Below are 22,762 nucleotides of genomic sequence, written 5' to 3' on the forward strand. Positions count from 1 at the left end.
ATTCCCAGATAGGTGCCCATAGCCAGCTGGCAGCACTGAATTTTAGAGTGACAACCATTAGGGGACTGCAAGTTCCACGCAGAGAGCGCCTGCACCAGGAGTCAAAGTCAAGTCCCTGGCTCTGCTTTTGGCATCAAAGCTGCTACACCACCGTGCCACTCAAAAAAGGATTCCCATCCATCTATCCATCCTTTCATTTTCTACACTTCCATTTTTTCCTTACAGGATCAAAGGGATCTTGAATCGATCAATCCCAGGAGCATTGGGTACAGTGGGAATCAACCCCAGGTGGGACACCATTGCACTTGCCAATTGCGGGCCAAAAAAAACTTAACACTTTAACTTGTATCAAAAACTTTGGGGTATTTGGGGAGAAAACTCAAGGGACCAAAAGGAAAATGTGCAAACACAAATTAGTCACCTGATCTATGGAGACCAGAAAGAATACGGGACAGCTCCTCTGGGGCAGCGTGACTGGGAGTATCAGAGTTTTACAATGCTGTACATAAACACGGCTCATACAGTACACACAATGGCTGTACAGAATAAAAACAAACACATCGAGCCTTCAAAGCAGCCCATGTAATGAGGTACTTTAAACAACGTGACGTGCCCCTGCTGGGGGTGTTTGGTGATGTCGCCATGCTATCTACAGCCACTTCAACACGACTTCAAATGAATTAGAAAGAACTACACAGCCACTCATGCTGAGAGCCAAACACGTCTGTCCCTCCCAATGCCCCTGTGTGCTCCAGTGGCCTGGGGACATTAACAAGGGTAACAAATTGGTTGTTATCTGTCCCACTTTCACAGTGCATTATGTAATCATGTAAAGAATTGAATTAAAAAAATCCCAAAAGCCTTTGCCTCAGGTTGACTGAAGATACCAAATTTGCTGCCTCTAGGTGTGTGTGCGTGAGTGGGCTCAGTGAAGGACTGACACTTGTCCAAGGTTGGTTCCTACCTTCATCCCAATACTTGTAATACTGCCGTTACCCTGCAGGCCTGAACCAGTTTAAGCTGGCTTCAGAACGTTATTTTTGAATTTTGGCCCATCTGCCTCTTTTTAGAGATTGTCGCTACAGTAATGATATAAACAATTTGGTGTAAGGGCAAAAATTCCACTTATTCCAGCCTCTGGTTATCTAGTAAGCCATTTCCACTGGTATTCTGATTTGTATCTGAATTCTCCCATCCAAGTACCCTCAGAGCCAGGCAGTAAGGCTCCCTAGTGACCAGGCTGCTAAACTACACACACCAAGTCAGTACCCACTGCTGGTGTTACGGTGGTTATTCATAATTCTTTTTTGTTGATGTTTCCTTTTCTTCTGCCCGAGGGCTTGAAACTTAGTCTGACACGGAAACAAGTCGATACTGAAAGGACATCATTTTTTACCAAAGGCACTTTACACTCTAAACAAATCAGAGTCAAAAAGAAATATTATAAGATTGGAAAAAAAAAACAGAATAAAGAAGTAAACACGCACAAAGTTTTTTTTGTTAATATTCAAATCACAGATGCTGAACAGTCTTATCGGTCCAGTATTTAAGACATCGTGTTAATAATGTCACATGCAGTGTTGTACATAAACACCCCCAAGTGACCAAGGGTGGCATTTTGCCAACAGAAATGACAACAATGGCATTGTGGAAAGGCAATGTTAAAGCTTCACTGATTATCTCCAATCAGCAAAAAGTTTTTAAGGAGAAAAGACATAATACAAGACACAATGTGTAAGTCAAAACACGATTGACAAAGGCCCAAGAAGGAATATGCAAGAAGACAAGTGCCAACAGAAACACGGAAATCACACACACGAAACATTAAAGTTTTCATCTATTCTTATATGTCGAGGAACGGCTCAGGTGAACTTTATGCTGCCATGCCGGTGAAATCAGTGCTGCATTGTCCTAAAGTATTATGGGATTGTTTCCACAGAAACAGATGACACAAGCACTCCAAAACTGCAGCGCCAATTGGCAAAACAAAATTGGTGCCAAAATTCAAACATTTAAATAACGCTTCTATTTGAGGATCTAATTACAGAAATGAATTCTCTGTGTATGAAAACTCTTCAAAACATGTTGTGAGCCACCCTAACCTCTGACACAGACAGGCAGGACACAGGTTCAGCTCAACACCTGTGTTTCTTTACAGTTATTTTACCAATCACCAACACCACACCAGTATACAGTCTCTTCTCTTCCTTAATGCCAGTCCATCCACCTCCACTCTTCATCAGGCTTTGTCCACTCCTTCCTCCTCACTCTGGCCTACTTATGGAGTGAGGTGGCTCCTTTAAATAGGGCACCTGCTAACAAGCTTTTTCATGGTGTGACCAAATAAGGCCCTGGAAAGGTCCATGTGCCCCCCTGGCGGTGGCCATAGGTTCCAACAGGGTTGAGCTCCCATGCTCATAGCACGTGGGCCCCACTGGAAACCAAGGGGGCTGCCCTCTAATGGTCCGGGGGATAAACTGTCCTGATAACACCTTGAGCATCCTGACTGGGTAAGGATTCTGGCCACCCGCCATAATGTATAATGTAAAAAAATGAAAGAAAATGTCAATTATGACAATATTAACAATGTTCTAGAAGCAATACTGTTGCATAGTTACTAGGGTTTTGGTTACTGTTTTTATTTTTTAGATTTTTTTCCACATGGATTTTTGAGATCAAACACTCGTTTTTGGGTTTGTGAGGCTCCTGAATAGGATTATGACTTTTATTTTTTAGAAAATCCAATCACTTAAAAATGTATCAAATTTTTTGGACCGTGTCATCCACCATTTTATATTTCGCAATATCGCCACTATGTTTGGTTTCCGTTGTCAGGACCACTTCATGTATTGCTTGGGGTGATGGGATAAAAGATCCCCTAGGAATTGACTTCCTTAGCCAAGTTGCTGAAATACAAAACTCTTTTTTTAAATGTTTTTGGTATCTTTTCCTAGTTCTGACTTTATTGCTCTTTATTTTTGACTATGATTTTTCTGTCTCGTTTTGGCTTTGACGTTTGTGATACATTTCTGTCACTCGTCTATTCTCTCGGTCATTTCTCAAATCCAGTCAGTGTGCTGATTAGTACATTAATAAATATTCAGAAATACTTCTGGATAAATTAAATGAAATCTATAATTTCATGCATATTTTTTTTCCAGAGAAGAATGTATTTGACCTGAAATAAGTTTTTAAAGTACACAGCTCATAACACCGTTGTATTCTTTTTAGTTTTTTCTTACCCTTTGTATGTTTTCGATTTTGGAGTTTTTGACTTTTGTACTAGTTTCTTGTCTTAATGAAAATAATATTTATGCTGTTTCATCATTTAATGCTATGTTTCCCTGTAAACAACCTGGAATCACAGAGCGTGTGACTTCACCAGAGTGACGTAATTAAAGGTAGCTGCCGATGTCCTGTCTTTATCCACGATAGTGGACTTCGCCAAACACTTTACTGCTTCAATTTACTGCAAAAGTCATTTGGTTTTTCTGGTTATTGACTTTCTGGCACATCCTTTTCGACTTGTCAAAAGATTATTAAATTCCTGATTCTGATCTCTTCTCCTGATCCTTTTCCCTACTCGCTGCTAGTTTTTTCCTTCCTGGTAGTACCACTAGCTCACTGCCCACCCCTAAGTGAATCACTCCACTCTCTAGAAGCAGCACTGAGTGGACAGGATTTGTAATACGTGATGGATAAAAAAAAAATCTTGTTGACAGCTTCTGACTGCAAGTGGCTGGCAAAGACTTTTGAATTTGTGTTGTGGTACAGTACACTTCCTGAGTGGGCCACTGTTTGCTCTCGATTATGCAAAGTACCAAACCAAACACTGAAACCACAGATAATCTTCCTTCTCAAAACAAAATGGCCATAAACAGATATGAAGGCTAGTGTTATTTTTGTTGTTCTGTTTTATTCCCATCCTGCACCCTGCTTTACAAAGAGGCTGTGTCCTCCACAAAGCAAAACTCCAGTGGAAGCAAAAGAATTCCTCCATGCCAATGCAAGAGCTGATCTGCAGGCCTTGAGTGCCATCTTATCAGAACGCGCAGAGCAACAGGCTTTCCTGTGGGGTGTCAGCCTGTACCTGATTAGTGAATGGAGAATGGAGCAGGTACAGGTAGTGAAGTTCACAAGGCTGCTTGCGACAGATGTTATGAGTAAGTGAAGAACAAGGGGAGGAAGTGGGGCAGATTAGGGGTTTGATAAAAGGATGTGAACGCATTTAAGCTCACATGAGACTGCACTGAAACGTCAAACTGATCAGTGACTTTCTGCCTGCCCGACTTAAATACCACTGAGGACTCGGCCATAAATTGGCACTAATCTTTCTCCTACAAGCTCATTGATTGGGTTGAATTTATTTAACTTGCTTTTAAGGAGATGGGGTGCGACAGGGTGGTCTACATTTATTATTGTCTGTGTTCCATAGGTGCAGTGGTTAAGATTACTATGCTGTCACCGACATCAGGGCCACTACTAGAGATATAATGGTCCAGATTGGCTGGATGACTCCCTTGAAACCAGGACCATCGATAGGCACGTCCAAGATGAGCCGCACAATGAGGACACATAGCAGCAAGAAAGGACGGTGCACAGTGCAATTGTGCTTTTATTTTGAAATGCAAACAAAGTGTTCAAAACTAAGTGCAGTGCTTCTTCTAATAAATAAATAACAATAAGTAGCTTTGATTAAAAAGGTGTTCCAGTGGAGGTTAAAATCTTCAAAAAATATATAAATCCAAATATAAAAATAAGGTGAAAACTCTGGCAGACTTTATTCGTTAAAACAATCTCCAGGCATGGGGCTTCTTTTCTAAAACCAAAGTCTCCTCTGCTTACCCTTTTAGGTCTCTTTAGTGTCCGCCGACAGGTGCAGTCAACCTTTAACACCAATCTAGGCATTCAGCGGTGGACCCCACGTGGCCTGCTCCTGTCTCCCACCACTGTTGCTCAACCTTCAGGTGGGAAATGTCCAGAGAGGATGGTTGCTCAACAAGAGTGACCTCTGCTCCCCTCAAGTGCTGGCCGCACTTTCCCGACTGCCTTTATCAGCACCTGCTCTGCCTTAGTACTTCCTTTCTTTTCTTCTCACTTTTACTTAATTTTCTTCAATTCTGTTTCTCCTCTCCTTCCTGGTCAGACTCCCCCTTTTACACTAATGTGAGCACAGGAGCTGCAATCACAGATCCTGGAGTGCTAATGAGGAAACTGTCTGCACATTAATGCCTGGCCATTTAATTCCCAATCAACACCCTGAGCTGTGTGTTTTATATTTATTAAAAACCAGGCACCACCACGGACCGTTTATAAGTCACAATCACCTTGTACATGTGCATACGTGAGTGCAGCTCGAACTCCACCCTGAAACATCCGTATATGGAGCATGCTAATCAACCTCATACATATGGAATCAGGATGCTGCAGAACTTTATTGGATGGCAGAGCAGCCACTCCCATGCATGACACATTGAGACCCCGCCTCCTACATTTAAGAATATCTGGCTGTGCTCCACAACTGGCAGTACAAGACCATATGCAGCATTATTGGGTCTTTCATCTGTACTCTGGGGGTCCGGGAAAAGTGCAAAGCACCAGTGTCTGAGTTGGTAACCGTTATCGCCTGGCATACGTAATGATGTGATAGCTGTTACACCGAATAGTGCAAGCCATTTAAAACACATTAAGGCCAGCCACCACATACAGCATCACCACGTCTGCCAAAGCGACTTTGCTTCAAAATAAATGAATTGCGAGTTGATGCCGGCCACTGAGACACAAAGTTTGCCACATCTTGGATGACACATGCATTGATGGAATGTCACTGCCTACAATTCACAAAAGCAGGTTCATTCTCGTTAGGTGCCCTTATTATAATAAGAGTGCAGTAAATCGCTCTGATTACTTTAGAAGAACCAGACACGGCTGCAAATTAAGTTTTAATATATGTTAATATATGTTATATATGTATCAGTATACTGCTGCTGGATTATGTGAATTTCCCCTTGGGATTAATAAAGTATCTATCTATCTATCTATCTATCTAATGTTGGCAAAAACACATCACATGCACCCACACTATACAAAAACTGGATGTGGCATCTCATAGGTTGGTTAATGGTTTCCAGACCAGTAGGCAAGATGGAGTGAAGCTTGGCTGACATATTCCTGGCATGTCATGCAGTTCCCTGAGAAGTGACAACAGGTAACCAATAAAAACTGACAAAAAAGGACATTCAGTGCAAATACACAGCATTGGTCCTCATAAATGGCAACTAAAATACAGTCCGTGCATGACATCCATCACTTTTGACGTGTAATTTATCATGTCAATGCACATCATAATAATGGCTCGATGATCTGAGTTATTATCTGAGCGATTTGTCATTAAGCTGGTACGGCTGAATTTCCTTCTTGATTGAGGGTTGGCTCATTTCCCAGTTTCCCCAAAATGCTGGGTACGCGTGGCTCAGAGTTGCCGTTTACATATGTAAGCTTTTGCGTTGAGGCTTTCTTTTTTTAAATCCCAACATTTGAGTGACAAAAAGAGGCTCAAAACATGTGTATGCAAGCTAAATAAGCGAGACCCTAGGTCACTGTCTACGTGGATTTATTCTCCCTGTGACCATGTGGGTTTTTCTATAAGATGCGAGTGTTTAATTGATGAGTGTAAATTGTCCCTGACTGGGGGACAACCTGCATAGGCTGCAGTTCCCTACTATGGAAATAGCAGTGGGACTGAACAACAACAATATTCATTTCTATAGCACATTTTCATATAAATGATGGAGTTCAAAGTGCTTTACAGGATGGAGAAAGAGAAAAAAGACAAAATATAAAAATAAAATTAGGCAACATTAATTAACATAGAATAAATGTAAGGACCAATGGCCAGGGAGGACAGAAAAAAAAAACTGCAGACGCCTGGAGGAAAAAAAAAAACAAAATCTGCAGGGGTTCCAAGACCACGAGACCACCTGGCCTGCCCCCTCTAGGCATTCTACCTAACATCAATGACCTCAGTCAGTCCTCATGGTATTCAGGCTTCACATGGTAGAACCTGATGATGTTGGTCATGCGGACCTCTGGCCTTCAATCCATCAATGGAGGGGCAGCATTGTGCTTTGATTGGGTGGTGGGGGCGCAGATCACCACCACAGAAAAACAGAAAAAGAACAGCAGAGAAAGTAGGGGTTAGTACGGATTTCAGAGCCACCATGAATGACAATGATAATTTAAATGCATATACAGAAAATCAGGATTTAACTAAAATGAAGCTATGAGAAAGCCACCTTAAAGTAATGAGTTTTTAGCAGCTGTTTAAAGTGCTCCACCGTATTAGCCTGATGAATTTCTATCTGTCAGCTATTCCAGATTTTAGGTGCCTAACAGCTGAAGCCCGCCTCATCCCTTCTTTTAAGTTTAGCTCTTGGAATTCTAAGCAGACCCTCATTTGAAGATCTAAGATTACGATTTGGAGTGTCAGGTGAAAGGCATTCTGGGATATAGGATGAAGCGGATTATTGAAGGCTTTGTAAACCATCAGCAGTATTTTAAAGTCAATTCTAAATGACACTGGTAACCAGTGTAGTGACATCAGAACTGGTGTGATGTGCTCAGATTTTCTTTTCCTAGTTAAGATTCTAACAGCTCCATTCTGCACTCGTTGCAGTCGATTGATGTCTTTCTTGGGTGGTCCTGAGAGGACTGCGTTACAGTAATCTAGCTGACTGAAAACAAAAGTGTGAACTAATTTTTCACCATCTTACAAAGTTGTAAGAGGTCTAACTTTTGCTATATTTCTTAAGTGAAAAAATGCTGTCCTAGTAATCTGAAGAGAATGAAAGACCCCCATCCACGATGCATGCATCCTTTCCTCTTTGTTACAAAGTCAACTCGTTGCCAAAAGCGTTAACATTTTAGAAATACACTGAACTAAGTTAGTATATTAAAAAGGTTGCTTATAATAATATTTTTCCAGCTTGCAGTTTCAAAGATGCCTCGAGCGAAAGCCGCCACTGTTAGACAACCCAGGAAGCCACCTCAGACGACACGAGGATAAGTGTGCAAAAATAAAAAGGGAAAGGCAGCAGGGTTGAGGGGGAGCAACAGCTCGGCTTTTGGACAGGAAGCGATGTTGGGGGGGGTGGGATGTTGGTTACTGTGAATAGGGGTCAAGAGCTTTTTGAAAGGTGACGTCAGCAACATCAGAAAGCCAAACCAGTCCGTACAAATGGAATGAAATAGCCGGACCACCTAATGCTGCCCCCAAGGACATTTTCTAGGTTTTCCTTTCCTTCCTGCACCTCCCTCCCAACATTTTCTTTCTGCTGCCGCAGAGCTACTGCTTCAAAGTGCGAGTTCTTTACAGAAGTGTGAATGTTCTTGGCGTAGAGCAGGGCCGTCGCTTATAATCCCTTTAAAACCTAAATAAACCAATTTTCTCTGTGGTTACGACTTGTTAGGGAGGATTTCCTCTGCTATTAGCCGTGCATTTGCTGAAGGCAGGCAGCCAGGTGACTCGAGGCTGACGGATCTCCCAGGGGTTCTTGGAATTCAGGTGCAGCCAAGAGTCAAGGTCAGAGCCCACCAAAATAAGCCCTGTCGTAAATGGACTGAGGACAAAATCAAAGGGTCACAATCTGCTGGGGCTCTGCTGCTGCTGTTATAGGGGGGCATAAAGGAAAAAAAAATAAAATGATGGATGATACAAGTGACAGGCAGGAAACGCAGCCCTCGGTTTTCACGGGTAACCAACACTAAAATCTCTTGTTTGGGACGAGGGCTGCAGAGAGGCATCGCTCGTATCCAGCCCTTTGCTGTCACAGAAGCCCCACTGATGGCTGATATCACTTCTTACTAAGCATTGTGTGTTCTGTGATTGCCCTTTCTCCACGCGCTTTAATAACTTGGTTATTCATGGAAACACGGTTTCTAAAATTTCATGTAAACTCTTATTCCAGTTAGAGGAACTGAGATAATAGTCTCTGAGAAAAAGGGTTAACATTACATAGATTTCTTCACGACTGACTCAGTGTAATGGACAACATGGGTCGGCTGACATCCTGGCCGGGATGAATGATTCCTTACCAGACTGGGAGGCCTTTTTAATGGAAGGAAGTGGGTGGATGGGAATCCTTGCCTGGCTGGTAATGTTTCCTGGTCAAGACACAGATATAATGGATAGACAAGGGGAGACTGTGTCCCAGCAGGGCCATGTGCCTCCCCAGTACACTCTCCTGTCATGGGGAGCTTCCACCTGACGCGGACGTGCTTCCTGGATGCCATGTGATAGCACCTATGGCACTCCTGGGTCTGGTATAAAGGAACATCCTCATGAAAGGACAGCCTGCCTCCTCCAGCAGCTCCCCTTAGTAGTACCTGAGAACACTAACAGGGCTGCCCACCAAAACTACAACTTCATGCGGATCTGTGTGTGTTTAAACGGGATGCACGCCAGAGGGATGTCAGCATATGGACATGGGAAGCAGTCTTCCCCTATCCATCTATTATAACAACGTCCCGACAAGGAAAGGTACCACTAATCAACATATTCGGGATGCCTGTCCACCCACATCCTTCCATTAAAAAAGCCTCCCGGCCAGGTAAGGGTCCATCCAAACAGACCGGGATACAAGCCAACCCATGTTGTCTAATACATCAGTTATGTGGCCACATAAACCCTTAACCGGGTTACACTTCAGGATCTTGTAGTCTGTGCATGTCTGTTGCACTCTTTTAGCCTGTGCTTCACATTTGAATCCACCAGCCATGGGTTGAAAATGGCGGAAGGTTCCATACGATCAATTTCCCGAGGCAAATACTCAGATGCTTGAATTATTCCTTCTCCCGGCTGAAATAATCTACCTCTATATTTCAGAAATCGCTAAATTTGTGTGGATGAGATGAACATACAGTGCTGAGCTCTGTAGCAAAAATCTTAAGAGCAGTAGGGAAGTATGCTAAAAGTAACGCACATTACTTTTTAAAGTAACGAGTAACCTAGCATGATATTCATGTTATTGAAGTAAAGATTTCTGAGTAATTATTGCAGCAGCGCTGGGGATAAGGCAAGAAGCACACTTACTGGTATGCCAGTCATATACAGGGCTCAGTCACGCAACAAAATGCAAAAGAGTGAGCTGTGTAAAATCCAGTAGCAGAAACATCAAAATAAAAAATGTGATTAGTTTTAATTCAGCTGTTTGCTATCAGCATGTTGAGACAGTGTGTGATCAGGTGGCGCAGCAGCCAGTGTCAATACTTTGAATCTCCAGGGACTCAAGGTGGAGATGTAAAAAGGGGACTGGTGTGATTTACTTCACAGCATGTGAAAGACCAAGCATATCTATCTATCTATATCTATACACAGTGTATATATATATATATATATAATTTAAAAAATCTGTCTGTCTGTCCACTTTTCACAAGAGAACTACTTAATAAATTTAGATTGGGTTTTTTTCTATAATTTGCTTGAACATTCCGGTTGATTTTGTGACTTCTCTCCTTGCGCTTAGTATCACAATTCACTTGCGGCACTGATTTATTTGCCTGAATCCGAGAAAGAGGCTGCGGGCAGAGGGGAGGAGGAAGGCGTGATGTGCCTCTGTTCGAGTCGCTCTACCCGTCGCCACGTGTTGGAGCGCACTGCCTCAGCTTAGCTAGCAATACTGGTTTGTTCAGCAGATATTATCATCTACAGATTGTTAAGGAGTAATGTTTGACGGGTTTCAGAGAGAGATCACAGCTACGTGTCATTTAGAGGGTAGCTGCTGATTGCCAGAGATGATCACGTGGCCACGCGGGGGACACTCTCCAGTCAGAGCTGATCACGATCAGTATTACAGTGCCAACGTTTGACTCTGGAGCTTACCTACCTTCCGCTTGTCCAGAATTACATTTATTTTTATTATTGATTTTTAAAGTTTGTCCTGTTTCAGTACAATGTAGGTAAAGCTGCAGGGGACCGCTAGTTTATTTATAAAACAAGAAAATGATCACGGGCTCCATGCTTATTTGCAGATTGATGGTGGCCGATGAGGACGCTTTACCAGCATTTGCACAGCTTAATGATGTTGTAATGTTTTGCTAAAGGAGAACTCCATAAGTGGACTTGAACGTGTCAATCAGTCAATCCATTAAGCAACACAGGAAGCCATGCAGGGTGCCACCATCTGAGGGGCATGACTTGTGATAGGTAAGTGGTGCACATTCAGCACATCAAAGGGGAAAACATTGTAGAAAGATGGCAACAATGTCTATGTTTCCAAGGGTGTCATCAAACTATGATGATAATGAGTGGATGCCGTTACTGAAAGTAAACCCAAGGTCATTGAAGTCTAATAATACTGACCACCCGCTGTGGACAATGTGGGGCAACGTCCGTCAAGTCTAACCAAGGTTCCAAATGGGCTTCGAGTGGCACTGTACTCATGTAAATGGGGGGTTTAAATAGACCAGGTCACTTCTGGTCTTTCGCCTTATCTTGGTTTCGTGTGTGTATTTAAATAAGCAGGCACAGAGGATCACTGCCATCAGGGCTTTGGGTGCCTCATTTATTTTTAAGTTCATAAATCATAACATCAATTATTGCACAGGCTGTTTCTGTCACAAGTGTTCGTCCCCGAGTTTTGCATGGCTTAGCAATGTCTTCATTGAGAAGTTCACACATGTGACCTTATCTCCAGCCTTTGCCTTGTTCTTGGATCAGTCATGTCACTGTATCCCTGGCCTGGGGTTACATATGCTGGAGGAGGCACAGCTGTTCAGTGAGGGTCTACAGTCCTTGTCACACACCCCCATAAACCTTTGTCACCATTGCTGGACACCTGTGTCCTTTAAGATTTATGGGACTCTATTTGTGCAGGCTGCGAGTTAATAGACACAGCTGAGAATATGGACAGTGAAAAATGGATCACACCAAATCTGATACGCTAGACACGGCCGTGCTAAGCACCCCACGCCAGGGACAAAGCCCTTCAAAGACAATTTAAAGATACAGTGGATACCCCTTCACTTTCTACTGTGATGGAGATTTCATTTTAAATGGACTGCTCATCAATCTACACTCAATAACCCATTAATAAAGTATCTATGTATCTATCTATCTATCTATCATAATGACAAAGTGAGGACGTGTCTTCTGAAAGGTTTGCAAATTTATTAAACATGAAAATCTGAAATCTGTCATTCATAGAAATTTTTAGACCCTTAATCCAGTACTTTGTCGAAACCCAGAGGCGGAGCTTCACAGAAGCTGTACCTGAAGAGAAAGGAACACTGGGACATCTGACCAGATCACCTCTGTGACCCGACATTTGCGCGATAGACATATGAGCGCCGATTAAAACGCGGCGTCAAAATCGCGAAAGGTTCATTAAATATGAATCACTAGTTCAAAGCATATATAAAAATGTTTATTTTAGAAGTCAATATTATGAGACGAAGCATGCCATCAGCACGGCACGCAGATAGTCCTTAAGATCACGCCAAGCTGCATATGTAGAATTGCAGCAAGACGTCTTGATAGTTGAGCGTATTTAGACTTGCTGGCTGCCTGACTGCTGGTAATTCCGCTTTGTATACGACGCGTTATGCTAACCCTCGACTGAGTTATTTGTTCGCGGCATGCCATCAGCAGTTATAACAGTTATAACCTAGCACATAAGGTGTACATAAAGCGCACGTACGCGTCCCACTCTCTTGGCCTCTCTCGCGATTTTGTCGAAAACCAGTTCGTGGGTTTGTCGCCGCTCATTTGTCCGTCGTGGTTTTGTCGGCGCTCATATGTCTATCGCGCTTTTGTTGGTGAACCGATCACCTCAGCTATGGCACTGTTCAGAAGATGTACAGAATAGCGGGGAAGCTTACAATGAAGATGGGAATCACCTTAGCTGAAGTTCCAAGGGGGCAGAACGGTAGCACAGCGGTAGGCTTACAGTAAGAAGACCAGGGTTTGTGTCCTGGGTCCTCCCAGTCTGGAGTTTGCATTTTCTCCCCATGTCTCCCACAGTCCAAAGACATGCACATTAGGTGGCTTGGTGACATGACATTAGCCCCTTATATGTGTGTATTCATCCAGACCAGGGATTGGTATTGCCTTACACCTGATGCTTGCTCTAGATAAGTGTGTTTAGAAGGAAGGTAGTTCTACTCACTAATCATGGTGTCGGAGAGTGGTGACCTATTGCATGCTGATTACCACAAGTATTTGAGAATATCACTCTACTCTGTACTTATGACAATAATCCACCTTCATAAAAGGATAAGTGTTCACACATCTGTGGGTCCGTCTGGTTGCTATGTCTGTCATTCCAACACACGAAACATTACAAACATTTGTAGTAATAAAATGCACTGCATTTGTCATTCCAGATGATAACACATCACAAACATTAACACGGCTTTTACAAATCTCATAACAAATGGCATATAAAAGACATGTACGCATTGTATTTGTAATTCCAACAGATGGCGCATCACAGACATTAACACTGCTTTTACAATTCCCATAACAAATGGCATACAACATAGACCTGTGCATTGCATTTGTCATGCCAGTATATGGTGCATCAGAAACATTTGTACTAATGCATTTTATTATTACAAATGTTTGAAATGCGCCATCTGTTGGAATGATTAATACAATGCATTATATTACTACATGCATTACAAAATAAATTCCAATGGTTGGTACACTGCAAACATTAGTGCTGAGGTCTCTGTTAATCATCTAGATATCAACCCTTCTTATAAAGGTAGCAAGGCAAGTGACCCCATAAACCTATAAGAACTGATATCGATAACCAAAGTTCACAAAGCAACAATAACCTCACAGTTTATTATAAAGTTAAGTCAAAACCAGAGGTGACATGGACAACATAATGTCACGCATTACATGGGGAATATGCACCATATGCAGTGGAATAGCAGCAAAGCATTTTCAAAATGACAGCATCCATGATAAACAAAAACACCAAAAGCCAGCAGTCAAGACATTACTTGTGCATTCTGGACACTTGTGTGCTTTCTTGTGTTTCCTGTCACTCAAATGCTTTTGAATTTCATGCTTCAATTAATTACTTGCAGTAAATCAGTAACACTCACAAACTTTAAACTCCAAAAACTCCAAACTCCTCCAAAACCAAATGACCTCCGACTCCTGAGCCTTCTCAGCAGACGTGCAGAGCCAGAGGGAGGGATCACGAGTCATGATGTCAGAGTGACCCCGCCTCAGACCCACCCACCAAAAACAAGGAACAAGGAGTCACATTTAAAGGAACAGTGTACAATTATACTCATCACAATAAATATGTTAAAAAATGAAAAAATATAAAAAAGAGCAATAAAACACACATTACTCCCTAGCAGTTTCAGCTTTGGCTACATGACTCGGTAACTTATTCCAGACTGTCCCAATCCTTTGTGCTTCCCAAATTGCTGTTACAATTTGAGATGTCAAGAGCACCTGAAACAAATAGTGCCAATGAAAGTCAAAACTTAAACTCAACCATCTCCGATTGCCATTAATAAGACAATCTCAACACCTTCATTGTAAGCAGTAATTCAATAACAGTTACATTTTAATTTAAAACAGCATGATGCCTGCTATTGGCAATGAAGTTCACTTTAAAAAGAAGAGGCGGGCATTTTGCCAGAAACCATCAGCCGAAAGGCAGTGGCGTATACAGAGTTTACCACTTGGCCCAAAGATTATTTTCTTTGCATAAAAACTCAAGCAATGCCTGACTATGAATGTTGATAAAGGGGGATTGCGCTGAAAAAAATCTGCATTTGTGAGTTCTCTTTTCTTTTGGGTTGCTTTAAAGGCAACGTTGGCGATCATTCTTGGAATTGCCCTTGTGCAGTATACGAGGGTAAGTCAATAATTATCCGCCCTTTTGTTTGGATTGTGTGGACACATGGTGTGTCTGTGGTCGCGGTGGTAAAGCTTCGACCTTGATCAGTCGGTTTCTCTTTGTCATCAGCCCTGGCTGGGGTTCAAATGACTCTTTTCTGTCTCTTCTGTTCATTATTGATTCTTGGATTCGTGTTGACTGTGTGCATCTTTCTTTATTTTTGGTTTTGTCTGTGTACACAACCTGCCTGTGTTATGCTCCATATTTTTTGTGTGGGTGGTCCCCCCAAAAGTGGGGCCACCAGCCAATCACCGCCCAGCGAGTTCTTGTTATAAATTCTATGTGCTTTGTGATTTTTCTCGATTTGTTTCGACCTTTTACTCTGTGTTTGGACCTTGCTATTGGAATCTGTGTTGCGACTTGTTTGATTTGGATTGCCATCTTCTTACTGGCAATTCTGTGTTGCCTTTGTGCTCCATGGAGCTTCATTGTGATTGCAACAGTGGCAGATTCAGATATGGGCAACATGAGCAGCTGCCTGGAAGGGCATTTTACTGGGGTCAGCACAGGGCTCTCACCAGAGATTCAGAATAACAGTTACAGCCTCGGCCGGTCCATCCATTAAGGTTGGCATTTATAAAATTTAAGGGGCGCATATGTCGGACACCCAGTAGCACGCGCTTCTTAAAGTCCCCATTATGTATGCAGAGAGATGCCATGTATGTACTACGGACATGGAGTAGGACCTACCCCACCTTGATTGACGGAGTCTAGTAATACTTTTTATGCGCCATCACTGGAGGAACTCCATTTATGAAAGGTAAAGGGCATATATTGTACTCCAAAAGCTCTGCAGTACGTGCACAGAGGGACGACATTTATGTATGTCAAGGAGTGCGCACCCTGGACACTGATTGAAAAAGTCTTCAAAGTCAAATACGGACTAGCCACTACGGGCACCAAGGAGTGTGCCGTTCCCCCACCCCACCTATGACTTCTAATGGGCCACCTCTGAATTGTAATACTTTTTTTTGTGATGAATTAATCCTTTATTTTATAACTATCTCTGCTACCTGTCTAAGACAGGTTGAAAATCTAACTAATCAATAAACACCTCAGGGTTAACAGTTGTAGCACACAATGTAAAACATATGTCTCTGTTATTTGTTATTTGGTATGGGATTTGTAAAAGCAGTGTTAATGTTTGTGATGCGCCATCTGCTGGAATGACCAATACATTGTGCATGTCTCTGTTATATGCCATTTGTTATGAGATTTGTAAAAGCAATGTTAATGTTTCTGATGTGCTATCATCTTAATTGACAAATGCAGTGCATTTTGTTACTACAAATGTTTGTAATGTTTCATCTGTTGGAATGACAGACATAGCAACCAGACGGACACAGAGATGCATGAACACTTATCCTTTTACTAAGGTGGATTATTGTCATATGTACAGAGTAGAGTGAAATTCTCAAGTATATGTGGTACTCAGTATGCAATAGGTCACCACTCCCTGAAACCCTGGTTATATTGCATATGTCTCTGTTATATGCCATTTTGTATGGGATTTGTAAAAACAGTGTTAATGTTTGTGATGCGCCATCTGTTGGAATGACAAATGCATTACATATTGCTGTTATATGCTATTTGATATGGGATTTGTAAAAGCAGTGTAAATATTTGTGATGTGCCATCTGTTGGAATGACAAATGCATTACATATATTGCTGTTATATGCTATTGGGTATAGGATTTGTAAAAACAGTGTTAATGCTTGTGATGTGCCATCTGTTGGAAAGATGAATGCAGTGTATCTAATTACTAAAAATGTTTGTGATGCGCCATCTTTTAGCATGACAGAGACAAATCAAGTGGATGGTCACACAGACAGACACACAGACACTTATTCTTTTATTAAGGTGGAAGCGTCAGTGTCTGCTCCTATAACTAGCCAGGCCTTGGTGCCTCAAAGCAAAGCGGGTTGAGGAAAATGCATGGATAAGCTCAAATAGAAACTGTCAAGTAAAAAAAAAAAAACACTGAAAGTAAAGTGGGACAAAATACAGGAAACGGATCCTATAACAAGTATCAAATAAAATCCCCAGGGAAGCAGAGATTTCATATTTTACTGATAATGTAATAAGGCAAGATTCTTCAAGACACGTACAATATAGTATTACAATGAAATACGGTCATGTTTCAGTACTCCTTGCAAAATGAATGGTAGTGTTGCAGTGACATACCACATTTAGCACTTATTTATTTTGAATTTTACAAAGTACAAATATTTCTGATTCATGTTGAATTATAAGCGCTGTTGCAACCTGTGGGTGTCAGCGAGTTTTGGTTTTATTCTTGTGGTCTTTGCTCTAGCAATGCGTTGCATGAAAATTTTGCTGTGAAGTCCTATTAACAGCTGTCAGCAACAATGCCACTCATCCCCCTTCCACTTGCATTTATTTTTAATTTGCAACAGACTGAATTTGTTGAGTAAGGTTTGTTTATTTTTATTTTTTCTACATTGGTGAAGTAAACCCACATCTTAGCCCGATAAGAGTTTCTTTTCAGGTCGGGTCGGGCAGGTTACGTTTATTTTCATCATTTAAGGACTCAATTCCATTGCCTTTTGGCCTCCCTGGCAAACCAGCAACTTTTCATCAGGTCAAAGGGTATAATTTATATTTCGTTTGGCTCGGCTCCCACTTCCTACAGTTTTCCTCTGCTAATTCTCCGCATGTGTCACACAATAGCTCTGCCAAACCTGTCTGTGAGTGAATGGGGAGAGGGCAGCAATCTCTAAATCGTTAGTAGATGTTTGAACATGTCTGAGCCTGACAGCTCGTAACTGAAAACTAAACCAAGTGTTTAGGGCGTGGGGAGGAGTGAAGCCCAGCAGGCTCTCTGTGCTTAATACCAAAGCGTGGTGGCTGCATGGTGGAGTGTCATGTTGTCAGCAGGGACGTTCAAAGTGGCCAAAGAGTAGATGAGCTGTTGCTAAAGAGTCATGTTATCTTCTAACCTGCTTAATTTCAGATCAGGGTCATTTGGGAGCGTAGGCTCAGCTAGCATAGGGCACAAAGCACATCCCAGGACAACATACACAACACCTGGGCCATCTTCACATTGCCAGATTACCTAACCTGCATATCCTTGAGCAGTGGGAGGAAACTAGAGCTTCTGGTAGAAAACCCACACAGATACAAGGAGAACATGGTGAGAACATACAAACTCCATGCAGGGAGCACCCTGGACGCAAACCCAGGTCTCATTACTATGAGGCAGCGCCGCTACCACTGCACCACCCTGTTGCTAAAGATTGTTAGCTTGTAGATTCCATAATGGATGTACAGGCATTTCGTCGAAGGATGAGGAACACATCCTTACACATCTGGGAGACCCTATTTGGATTGGAGGTGCAACCCAGCTGGGATGGTGCTAGGCTCCTACCAAGGAAGTATATCCCCTAGGGTGAAAGGTGGCAGGGTTCCATGGGACATGCAGTTCAGAAGAACAATTCCGTCGGGGTCCCTGGGTGTCATGGGATGGTGCTGCCAGGAAAAGGTCACCCTACTTTGGGAGGCTGACCATGCTATGCTATACCATGACGTCGGAAGTACTCCTGGGTCCAACGTTAAAGGCGCCATCTTGCCTCACTTAGGTGACTCAGAGTTAATATAATAACTAAATATAAATAAATGATTATACAAGGCTATTCAAAATGAAACTGCAGATTTCAAACATTTATTTCAGACAAACTGTATAAGACAGAAACACATTCCACACATCACTGGATAGAGGAAAGTTCAAAGTTTAAAAGCCCGCCTAAAAGTACCAGTTAATGCCACCGAGCACCGTTTCTCATTTATAGTAAAATGGCGACAACACCATAAGAGAAATTGTGTTTGGTTGAGTTTTGTCTGGTGTTTGGGACTCTTGGGCATCCCTGATGGCAAAATTCTAGTAGGCCTGTACCTGAATTTTCCATAACATATGCTGAGGCCAGTAATGTTAATATTAACTAAACTAAGAATGTCTGCCCCTTTAATCTACTGACTATTCAGACTTGTAAGTTTATGCACCGTTGACATCACAAAAAAAAAATAATCAAAGAAATGATGGGAGGTGGCACAGTGGTAGCGCTGTTGCCTCATAGTAAGGAGACCCGGGTTCGCTTCCCAGGTCCTCCCTGCGTGGAGTTTGCATGTTCTCCCCGTGTCTGCGTGGGTTTCCTCCCACAGACCAAAGACATGCAGGTTAGGTGCATCCTAAATTGTCCCTAGTGTGTGTGTGTGTGTGTGCCCTGCGGTGGGGGCTGGCACCCTGCCCGGGGATTTGTTCCTGCCTTGTGCCCTGATTAGCTCAAGCAGACCCCCGTGACCCTGTGTTAGGTTATAGCGGGGTGGATAATGACTGAAATGATGGGAAGCTGGTGCCTGGTCTATTTACTTATTCAATAAAATGTGTTAAAATTCGTGCAGGTCCCTTTCCTCGTTAAATTTCAGCATCAGAGATGAGTTTGTTTCATATGTCACATTGGATTTGGTCTTTGTGGCTGCAGCTGCTCTCCTTTTAGACGAGGTGCCTTATAGTATTAAATGATCATTTAAAGAACTGGGCTCTCCTCCATTTTCAAAGCTGCTTTATCTGTTTAAAAGTCCCGAGACCAGAGCCTAAAGTCGCAGAAACAGACACAAGGCAGCAATCAGCCCTGGAGGCGGCCCACCATACACTCAGACATGATCAGTTTAGAGTCCCCCGTACCACTGTGAGATACTGGAGGAAAACCTGACGAGCAACACAAAAACACTGTGAGTTCAATTCTGAGAGGCAGCAGCATTACCTACTGTGTCACCACGACCGAAAAAAAAATAAGCGCTTTGGAACTTTAATTTATTCTTTTTACTTTTTCACATATTTACTTTCCATCCATAGCAGTCCGACACTGCACAGTGGTGTAGCTCGAGTTCGTGCCACTCGGGGCGGGGCGGTGCTTCAATTTGCCACCCTCCAACATATCTGAAAATGTCAACCAATTTAAATAGATAATTAAAATGACATACAGAGAAAAATTAAGATCATTTTTGCATAGATGTATTCATATATAGAGAAACAGCAATAATTGTTCACATATAATTATTTATAAGCATCAGCTAGACAAGAATATAGTATACATGCACTGATAAGCTGTGTTCTAATCATTAGTTTAATATAATTACGCTGTGAAAACCTGAACCAGTGTGGTGTACAAGTGATAGGTGGGGATGCTTTCTGTGCAAAGCAAGAACGCATTTGTATTGTTAACGAAACAAAATTCTACATTGTAAATTAATAGTTTATCTTCCTAGAAATTCTTCTCGGTGTAACGTTTATGTTTATTTTTGTTATTGCCTCATAAATTTCAACTGCGGTGTCTGATGCTGTCACAGAAGGACAGTCTGAAAATGATTTTTTGAAGCATTTGTGGATACAAATCAGAGAATTTTACTTTTTTCTTTCATGAGTGATATTTTTCCGAACCCTGCTGCTTACACACGAATTGTACTGAGCCTTTTGGCCAATAATGCCAATAATGCCACCGCCCACCGCCACATTTAATGGCTTTCAGTGACGTTTTTTCTGTCTGTAATGTCAGGATTTGGGCTTGTAGGCACCACAGCTCAAAACGAATCTCTTCTCATAAATGAAACTTGGCGCATTTACTGCGTTGAAATGATGGAAGACTTGTTGATTTATTTGTAAAACTGATTATGTGCTACAGACAAGTACTTACTTTTAGTGTATTTTTATATATATTTATATTATATATATATATATATATACACACACATAGACATATACTAGGGGGTTTGCCCTCTGCTCACTTTGCTCGGCAAACTCCCCAGCCTGTGCTAAGTGCCAGCCACTTCTTGTCTCTGCCGATCGCGTTGTGAAGAGGAGGACTGAATGCACCCCAAGGAGATGCGGTCGCTCCTCCGAAACTCCCTCTTAAATGGTGATACAATGGGAAAGAAACACTTTTTTTTTTTTACGTCCTCTTTGCTTGATCAGCTGCTGGATGGCTTGCTGCTGCTGCTGGTTTTGTTTGAAAGGCTTTGTTATTCTATGGTGAGGTGACCTGGCTGGCATCTCAACATTTCTTGAGACAATTGTCTCCATACCTTGCATGACCACAATTGCTTTTGAACGCTGCCTGGAGGTTGATAGTGACGGGTCCACACCCAAGTCCTCCTCATAAGGTGTATTTTCAATTTTCAGGTAATCCCCCCACCCCCATTGTGTATTCAAATCAAACATTTTCACTTCCTACTTGTAATACTTTAACATTAAATTTCATCTGCCACAAATCTGGCCAAGCCTGTATGCTGTCCAAGTCCCTCTGTAATGACTCGATGGATTCTCTCTTAATATCACCAAATTCAGATAAGGTTCCCCGCACCATCAGCCTTTTCTTCCTGTGCTTTACCCAATTCTTCACCCATCTATGCAGCATACCCCGAACTCCCACTTCTTTTAGTTTGATGCCCACCTCTCATTAAATGCTACTGAAAGTCCATATAAAAGTGTACCTTCTTTAGCAGGTTGGTTGACCAGGCCTGAGAACATCGGACCTCCTCAGTTAATCTGATTTTGTCTTCTCTGACCTGCAATATAAATAAATGTATACTTGCATCAGTGATTGTGTGACAACAATAATCTGATGACCAAACTGAGCATCACATGGTTGGGGTCTCTGAGGGTATTCTGAACTATGAAGCAGCCAGTCTCCACATCAGTAGGGTCGGGAGTACTGGGGTCTCGGAGACACTGACAGTCTCCCATTTTGGTTTTACAGAACGCAAAAGAGAGTTTCTGGAGGAGGCGAGGTGTTGCTTCAGAGCGACTTGGCGGCAGCGGCAGTCAGAGGAAGCCCTGGCGCTGTGTCCAGTCTTTGACTCTGCAACGTGCTTTGGCTGTGATGGACTCACACTGCTGCCAAGCTGCTACAAAGAAAATGACGATTAAGTTTTTGTTTTATTTTGGTTTCTTTGTTCTTCAAATGCCACCTCCTCTATGTCAGACCACCCTCCCAGTCTTTTTTTTTTATTTTTGTTGGCTTGGAATTTGTTATGAATACCATTTTTTTTGCATTGGTTAAAAGATCCCAGGCTGCTTCAGGAAGGGATCAAGCTTTAGCCACGTCTGGGTTTAGAAAGTGTGGTCCTGATATCCCACCAAGTCAATAAAGTGGTTAGCTGCTGCCTCACAGCTTCAGAGTTCATCCATGGTCGCAGACTGTGTGGAGTTTGTCCATTCTCCCCAAATCAAACTACTATCCTCAGACCATAAGACTCCTCAACAACTACATATTGGCCTCCAGTCCACCTGCATTCACAACTGACTGACTTTATCTAACAGTTATAAAGTACAAGCTATCCAAAAGAGCACCACCACTCTCTTCTAGACCACTAGAGTGTTAATTGGGTATCACTTCACATTCCATGGATGCATGTTCTCCCTGTTTCCATAGCCGATTACTCCAATTAACTTCAGCATCACAAAGGCAGGTATGTTAAGCTACCTGGAGACTCATCTGACCCTTTATGAATATATGTTGGTGTCCAATTCCCATGATGCATTTGTGTCCCATGTAGGATTATCTCCAACTCTCAGAATATGCTCCTGCACCTATGATGGAAATTGCATTTTCAGAAAATGGACGAATGGATAGAAATATCCCGGATTCGATTATGTAGGAGTGATGGGCGACGTCAGCCTGTGACAGGCTCACCCTAACGTCTGCTGCATTTAAATTCAGGCCTCACAGTATACAGAACGCTCCAGGTCATAATTCATCACCAAACAAAAAACTGAAATGAAATGCTGACCGAACATAAAGCTCCACACACCCACAAGACA

General features: G+C 42.3%; 1 long non-coding RNA gene across 1 annotated transcript in view; it reads right to left on the reverse strand.

The window, feature by feature from the left end:
• The window catches only part of LOC120541237, a 134,538-nt gene that overhangs the window by 55,409 nt on the left and 56,367 nt on the right, over positions 1-22,762 (reverse strand). The window contains exon 3 of the long non-coding RNA XR_005635969.1: positions 21,433-21,507. This is a non-coding gene — a long non-coding RNA (uncharacterized LOC120541237). The remainder of the gene's footprint in view (positions 1-21,432; positions 21,508-22,762) is intronic.

This window comes from Polypterus senegalus, chromosome 12 (genome assembly GCF_016835505.1).
Source record: "Polypterus senegalus isolate Bchr_013 chromosome 12, ASM1683550v1, whole genome shotgun sequence".
Lineage (NCBI taxonomy): Eukaryota > Metazoa > Chordata > Cladistia > Polypteriformes > Polypteridae > Polypterus > Polypterus senegalus.